The sequence below is a fragment of the Lepus europaeus genome, chromosome 2, assembly GCF_033115175.1.
Source record: "Lepus europaeus isolate LE1 chromosome 2, mLepTim1.pri, whole genome shotgun sequence".
Taxonomy (NCBI): Eukaryota; Metazoa; Chordata; class Mammalia; order Lagomorpha; family Leporidae; genus Lepus; species Lepus europaeus.
The window spans coordinates 142,329,042-142,337,590 of record NC_084828.1 but is presented as its reverse complement, the minus strand read 5'-3'; the positions used below and the strand labels follow the sequence as shown (position 1 = coordinate 142,337,590).

At 43.2% G+C, this 8,549-nt stretch overlaps 1 pseudogene; it reads left to right on the top strand.

The window, feature by feature from the left end:
• Positions 1 to 1,811: 1,811 nt before the first annotated feature.
• Positions 1,812 to 8,332, top strand: LOC133751864 (small nuclear ribonucleoprotein-associated protein N-like; annotated as a pseudogene).
• The last annotated feature ends 217 nt before the right edge of the window (positions 8,333 to 8,549 follow it).

Sequence of the window (8,549 nt, the reverse complement as noted above, 5' to 3'; positions counted from 1 at the left end):
CGCTGTCACCAGACTGACACCTCGCAGCTGGACTTCCAACAGGTGTACAGAACACAGCCCCTTCCATAGAGTGACCAAAGCAGACAAAGAGGGCGGCAGCTCACCTTTGTACATGGCCACTGGAGTCACCCTAACTTTCAGGGCATTGAGTGTGAGACTTAATAGTGCCCATTGCCTACTACAATGCTTGGTAATCTCCTTAAATGCATGCTCCCTTTGGGTAAATGTAAAAACCTCTTCTGCCCATTCTGTAGAATGTTACATTTTTCACAGATTTCCAGACATCAAATAGAAGTTAAGCTTCATTTTCTTTAAAGTTATTATTCATTTCGAAAGTTTGCCAACATGGAAGCATATTGAATATTCATGTGATAAATGAGTAGGCTCCCTGGAAATTTTTGTCAGCTGTAAATGAAGCTACTCTGGTTAACAGTCATGGATGATGGTGAATTTGTAAGGGTGGTGGGTCCAGCAGCCATTCTCAACCTGCTTCTCCTTACCATAATACTCACTAGCTTTTCCATATTTTTTTTTTTAATTTTTGACAGGCAGAGTGGACAGTGAGAGAGAGGGACAGAAAGGTCTTCCTTTTGCCGTTGGTTCACCCTCCAATGGCCGCTGCGGTAGGCGCGCTGCGGCCGGTGCACCGCGCTGATCCGATGGCAGGAGCCAGGTGCTTATCCTGGTCTCCCATGGGGTGCAGGGCCCAAGGACTTGGGCCATCCTCCACTGCACTCCCTGGCCACAGCAGAGAGCTGGCCTGGAAGAGGGACAACCGGGACAGGATCGGTGCCCCGAGCTTTTCCATATTTCTTTGCAGTGAGAAATGGCCTTGTGACATGGTTCTGATTGCAATGATGTGCAAATAAGAGGCTATTCCAGAATGTTCTTGGAAAAATGGAATGGAAATCTGTGCAAGTTTTCTTCCTAATACACATTTCCATGAACTTTTTCAATACCTCTTGAATGCATGGATTTCACATTTTTTTGGGACCAAAATGAAGTCAGTGTTAAATTCAGTTCTTCTCCAAACCTTTGGAAATGTGCTCATGGAAGTCTGCTTGTTAGGGACTCTGGGCAAACCTTTGCTTATGTAGGAAAGGGGGCAGACACAGCTGGCTCCAGCTCCTGGGACTTGGGAATGTCTACCACCTCTAGCAACCCCAGTGATACCCAGCTCATGGATTGCTACAAGGGTTATAAAGCTAATATATTTGAGATGAGTTAGCTTTTTAAAAACATTAACCCAACTGTGTTTGTTCATTTCTTGTGGCTGTAATAAATCCTGAGGTGGTCTACTTTATAAAGAAAGGAGATTTATTTAGCCAACTGACTTGAAGGCTCCAAGTCCAAGATCAGGAGGCTCCGTGTGGTTGGCCTTGGTGAGTTCCTCATGGTAGAGGGTGTTACAGTGGCCGGAGGCAATACAGAAGAGCTCACCCGATGACACAAGAAGCCAGAGAGGTCCAGGGGCCAGGCTTGTTCCTTTCGTAACTCACAGGATCTAACTAGCACTCATGAGAACTTCAGCCATCTTTTCCAAAAATAATGCCCCGGATGACCTAATTACCTCCCTCCAGGCCCCACCTCCTAAATGTTCCAACTCCTCTCGACACCACCACACTGGGAACACATGAGCCTTTGAGGGCGACACCTGAACCATGTCCAAATGGCAGCACTATTTTTTTTTTTGCATCTGGTATTTCCTTTTACCCTTTGTTCTAAAACTCCCCTCAACCCCATTCCCCTATTCATGGTCACCTATTTCATAATTATTAACCCAAGGGTGAGATGTACTGTTGAAAACAGATATGCAAGGTACCCTTCTCATCATCGAGTACATGAGGGTAAGAAAAGAAGGGACACAGGAGCTAGATTAGAGAATCAGTAATGATTCTTAGGGATTCTCTAATAATAATAATTCTCTAATAATGATTCTCTAATCAAATTTGTAAAATCAGTACTTGACTTTCATTTCCAGAAAAAAAATGGAGTAGATGTAATTTTTTCTTAAGTATAATATACAAGCTGGGGAGCTTAGGACCCAAATAATAGACAACAGTGAGCTCTCTGGGTTTCTTTATGTGCTGTCTCGGACTTGAAGCTGAAGAAATCAGCATTCTGAAACACAAACAAAAATCGTCCAGGTGAAATTCTGTTCTCAATGACCAAAGGACCAAGAAAGAGAGAGCCTAGCAAGACCAAGAACTTCTAGATGATGGTTCTACTCTAGCCCAGCAGCACCGGGGGGAAGGGGGGTGCCCTGCTGCCACACCCTGCTCATGCCAGCCATGACCAAAGAATGAACCTAGACTCCGCTCTTACTCAACCATCACAGTGTCCCAACACTCCTGCTGGGACGGAAGCAGAGGGGCCAAGGACAGAACTGTTAATCCCCGCTAGAGGACAAACAGGCCCATCCTTCCCCAGAGTCAGCTTCCGTCCCCGTGAGCAATGAGGCGTTCTTCCACCATGTGGCTGTGTAGCGGCAGAGAAAGCCTAGTGATGGCCTAGCAGAGAGAAGGCTGCCCTCCCTCCATGGCGTCACAGAGGCCATGTGGAAAAGAGTAAGGAGGCGCTCCCACGGCTCCCAGCCAAGAAGGTGGCAGCGGAGGCCCAGTGGGAAACTGGGGCTTCTCCCCCCACCCAGCAGTAACAAGGAACTCACCCACCTGTCCTCAGATGTCACAGGAAGCTGAGGGGGGACCCTGGGCTTAACACCTGCACCTGCAATAATGAGATGCCCTTACACTCATCCTTGACTGCTGGAGCAATGTCAAAGCCAGCTAAAGCAGAAGGTCCAGATAGGATACACAGTCCAGCGTAACACTCCACACACCCAGGTTTCAATTAAACATCATGCTCTGGGGCTGGTGTTGGGGCACAGTGGATAAGCTCCCATGTGCGAAGCCAGCTTCCATATTGGAGTGCTGGTTTGATTCCTGGCTGCTCCGCTTGGATCCAGCTCCCTACTCATGTGCCTGAGAAGGCAGTGGGAGGGGGCTTAATTGTCTGGGCCCCTGCCATCCATGTGGGAGACAAGGATGGAATTCTGGACTCCTGAGTTTGGCCTGGCCCAAACTCTGCTATTGCAGCCGTCTGGGGAGTGAACAAGTGGATAGAAGATCTCTCTCTCTCTCCTTCTCTCTATGTATTTGTTTCCCTCTCTCTATGATGCTCTATGATTTTCAAATAAGTAAAAAAATAGAATCTTTTAAAAAAAATCAGATATTGGGGCTGGCCCTGTGATGTAATGGGTAAAGCAGCTGCTTGCAGTGCCCGCATCCCATACAGGTGCTGATTTGAGTCCCAGCTGCTCCACTTCTGATCCAGCTCTCTGCTATGGCCTGCGAAAGCAGTGCAAGATGGCCCAGTCCTTGGGCCTCTGCACCTGCATGGGAGACCCGGAAGAAACTCCTGGCTCCTAACTTCAGATTGGCCCAGCTCTGGCCGTCGCGACCATTTGGGGAGTGAATCAGCGGATTGAAGACTCTCTCTCTCTCTCTCTCTCTCTCTCTGTTAACTATGCCTTTCAAATAAATAAATTAATATTTTTTAAAAAATCACATATCAATAGGCACCAACACCAAGATGCCAGCGATTTTAGGATCATATGATAAAGATTTTAAATCAGCCATCATGAAAATGCTTTAAAAGCAATTACAAACATACTTGGAACAAAAGTAAAATGTCTCAGAAAAGTAAAAAGAAAATATCACCAGAGAAATATAAAGGAGGACCAAACATAAATTTTAGTACTGAAAAGTATAATGACTGAAATTTATAAAACCTTCAGTGGATGGAGTCAACAGCAAAACGAAGAGGGCAGAAGAAGGCCAGGGAAGTGTTAGCTAGAACATCAGTAACCACGCATTCGGAATGACAAAGGGCGAGCAGACTGAACACAACTTTAATAGGGCCACAGGGACCTGAGATCATAACAAAAAAGTCTTCCCAGTCCTGGGAGGAGAGGAGAAAGAGGATAAGGTGGGAAAATTCCTGAAAGAAATAACACTGAACATTTTTCAAGCTGGGCACTGTGCATAAGCCTGCGGACCCAAGAAGCTGAGAGGATGGCAGACAGGATGAACCCAAGGACACTGACAGCAAGGCCAGATCATGCCCAAGCCTTTGCAAACTAAAGACAAAAAATCTTGAAAGCGGCAAGAGAGCCTGGCACTTCCATTAAAGGGGAGCATATTGAATGACAGCAGATTTCTCAGTAGCAACCATGGAGACCAGAGGAAAGGAGCACATTTGTAAGTGTGAAAGAACAAACCACCAACCCAGAATCCTCGAGGAACTAAAAACAGTCTTTGGGATTGAAGGGAAAAATGATAGAAAACTGAGATACTGTATCATCATGATCAGAACTGCTCCGAAATAATGGCGAAGGGAGGTTCTCTAGATGTAAAGGGGATAATAAAAAGGGGAAACTTGAAGTCATAGGAAAGAAGTCAACATGGTGAGCCATAGAACGGGTAAGCACAGAGCCCTCCCTCTCCCCTTTCAGTTTGCATTTGTTGTGATGTGAACGACTTTGAAGCCCTTTTCAGGTGGGGAGGGGACTTGTGCGTGTCTTTTTCTGTGAACTGTCTCTTCTTAGACATTTTTATATTTTGTCTACAGGATTATTGACTTTTACTCAGTTTTTAGATGCTCTTTATATATTATATATATTAATCTTCCCTTGTGATACTCATTGAAAATACTTTTCATTAACCTTTTTATGTCTTTTCTTTCATTTACAAATTTCATTTATTTTATTTATTTGGAAGGGCAGGGAGGGAGGGAGAGGGACAGGGAAACGAAGAGGGAGAGGGGGAGAGAGAAGGAAGGAGGGAAGGGGAAAGAGAGAGAGAGAGAGAGAGAGAGAGAGAGAGGGAGGGAGGGAGGAACTCCCATCCACTGGTTCACTTCCCAAATGCTCCTAACAGTGAGAACTGGGCCAGGTCGAGCCAGAAGGCAGGAACTCCTCCTGGGTCTGCTGTACTTGAGCTGTCACCTGCTGTCTCACAGGGTGCACGTGAGCCGGAAGCTGGGATAGGGGGCACAGCCAGGACTTGAACCCGGGCCTCAGACATGGAGTACACTTGTCCCCTGTAGTATCTTAAATGCCGCACCAAATTCCTGTCTTGCTCTTTTTTTTCCCTAGAGCATCCTGAGTAATTTTATGCATTTATTCTTCTAAATTTATAATCAACTTCTTAGCTCCAGAAAGAAAAATTGCATTTTTGTTAGTGTTACATTAAATTTGCAAATTGGGAAGACTTAACATAACATGATGTTGTTTCTATTCAAATACAAAGTATGTGATTCTATTTGTTTATTTCTTCCTGTGCCCTGCAGAAGTGGTTAACAGTTTTCTTCACATAGGTTTTGGGGTTTCTTGTTAATTTTATGAGCAAGTACTTTTTGGGGGGCTATTGTAAGAAGTGATTGTTTTTTAGTATTTTGTTTAGTCAATATCTGTACACCGCTTAAGGCTTTGATTTTATAAACTAATGTACTAAAGTTTCTTTTTGAACTTCAAATCAATTTTGCATCAGATTAATACAGCCACACCAGCTTTCTTTGAAGTAGTGTTTGTTAGATTTAAAGTTATAGTCTGGAATTTGCTATCTAAGGGTAGGCTAGCAGACTGAAAACAAGCATAATTTCCCCATTATAGTCTTCAGGCATAACTACTTCACTAGGAAAACTTAAAGTATTCTTAAGGTATTCAACTGACTGGATGAAGCCTGTATCTCATTATTTAGGGTAATTTTGAAGTCAACTGATTGTAAATGTGAATTTTGTCTATGAAATATCTTTACTGCTGTCTTAATGTTTGGCCAATAACTGGGCATTGTGGTCCAGCCAAGTTGACACATAAAATGAACCATTACAACCAATTGAAGGACATTGGGGTCATTTCTTATTTTTGATTGTTGAAAATAAAAATTTTGTGAATAATCAAAAAAGTTTCCTAGATGTTTGGAATGGAAGCAAATCTTATATGACCATCTGATGTCATTCCAAATGTAGAGAGAATATTTAAGATGAAAGGGAGATAAGGCTTTTGCACTACATTTGAACTGGTAAATCAATAACCTCAGTGGATTGCAGTTGTTGTGTATAAATAAAATAATACCTAGATCAACCACTAACAAGCTATACAAAGAGATACACTCAAAAACACTATGGAGAAATCAACATGTGACTCTGAAAGAATATTCAAGTAACTCACAGAAATTCAGGGAAAAGGAAACAGGGACATGAAAAACAGAACAAACAGAAAACAGAAAATTAAATGATAGACTTAAGTCTTAACAGCAATAATTACATTAAACATTAATGGCCTAAATACAGTAATTAAAAGATAAAGATTGGCAGAATGAATAAAAAATTGTGTTCCCAGGCCGGCGTTGTTGTACAGCAGGTTAACCTGCCACTTGCAATACTGGCATCCCATATGAGCACCAGTTTAAGTCTTGGCTGCTCCGCTTTTTATCCAGCTCCCTGCTAATATGCCTGGGAAGGCAGTGGAAGATAGTCCAAGTACTTGTGTCCCTGCACCCATGTGGGAGACATGAATGGACTTCTTGGCTCCTGGTTCTTAGCTACAGCTTGGCCAACCCCAGGCTGTTGCAGCCATTTGGGAAGCAAACCAGAAGATGAAAGATCTCTCTTTAACTTCCTCTCTTCCTCTCTCTCTTTCCCTTCTCTCTCTCTCTCTCCCTCTCCCCTCCTCTCTCTCTGTCATTCTGCCTTTCAGATAAATAAATAAATCTTCAAAAAATGTGTTATACAAATATGTGCTATTTATGATAAAACTACTTTTTGATTATATAGGTAGATGGAAAGTAGGGTGTCATATATCATGGAAACCCTTGTAAAAAAAAAAGCAGAAGTGGATATATATTTCATATAAACTAAGATTCAGAGCAAAGAAAATTTCCAGAAAGAGAGTGACATTATATAATGATAATGCAATCAATCCATCAAAAATATATAATAATCATAAAAATAGGTCAATCAAATAATAGAGCTACAACATAAAAGAGTCTTCAAAAAATCATGGAAAAAAATCTCACAGTATTTTTAAAGTTGTTTGTGAAGCAAAATCTGACAGAACTGTATGGAGAGTGAGACAAATCTATAATCATAGTTGGAGACTTCAACACCTCTTTGAACAATTGATGAAACAACTACATGGCACTTAGACCATCCTCTGCTACCTTAGCACATGACCAGCGAACTTGATTGAAAATGGACAGCCAGGACTCGAACCAGTGCTGATATGGATGCCAGCTTTGCAGGTGATGGCTCAACTCACTGCACCACAATGCCAACTCCAACATCTTGCTTCTCTTGCCCACAGTCATGATGGCTGTTCCAACAAATCCAACATCCACAGTCCAATATCAAGACCCTCTGACCTCAGGGAAAGCTATAGATAAAGGTACAATAGCATGTTCTCCCAGAAAAATTTCAAGCTGAGCAGTACTTGGGTCCCTGCCACCTATGTGAGAGACCTGGATGGAGTTCCAGGCTCCTGGCCTAGCCCAGCTCCAGCTGTTGCAGTCATACAGGGAGTGAACCAGCAGTTGGAAGACCTCTCTCTCTCTCTGCAATTCTGCCTTTCAAATAAATAAATAGATAAATCTTAAAAAAAGAATGCAAGACGCTGTAGCACATCAACTATAGAATAAGAAGTATCCTGCAAGGTGGCTGAATCTTTATTGGCATCTTTAAAGCTTTTGACAAGCATATGAATTAAATCTTCTGTGTTAGTGATGAGTTCAGAAAGATAAAGCTGAAGAATGCAAAGCAACCAGAGCATGAAGAAAAGAGGATTTGGGTTCTGGTGTTGCTGTGTGGAGAGAACTTGGTATCTGAGGGGCCAGTTCCCAAAGACACTGGCATTGCTTGGATACCACTTCCTGGAGTTGCAGGAGGCCCTGGGGTTGAGTAGGGCTGCAGGCAGAGGAGGACCAGCTGAGGTCATAATTCCCTAGGCTCTTGCTAGAATATCAGGCCCCATCTGAGAAATTGAGAGCCATCACTGCAGATAACGCCACAAGGAAGAGGCATCATAGCAGCTGTTGCTGTTGCTGCTCCTGCCAGCATTGCTGAAGACCTGGGGACTCTACACATGCCAATAAACAGAGCAATCCCACCTCCCAGCATTATGGCTCCTCTACCAGGTATGAGACCACCCCTGTGCCCACCAGTTGGGCTTCTTCTTTCTCAAGGGACACCAATAGGCATGTCCCTTCCAGGAATGAGACCCCCTCCACCAGGAATTAGAGGCCCACCTCCCTCAGGAAGGTGCCTGCCAAGACCCTAGGATATAGTCCATCAAAATCAGTAACGTTTTATTTCCCTGCAATGCATCTTGTGAAATTGTGCAGCATATTCATGAGCTTTCTGTCCCCACTTCCTGCATTATTAATAGCTAATAATAAATGCAATGAGCAATTTAGAAAATAAAAACCATCTGGAAAACCTTCAGCTAACGTAATTTTTAACAGCGAAAGATTAAATTTTCCCTCTGATATTGGAAA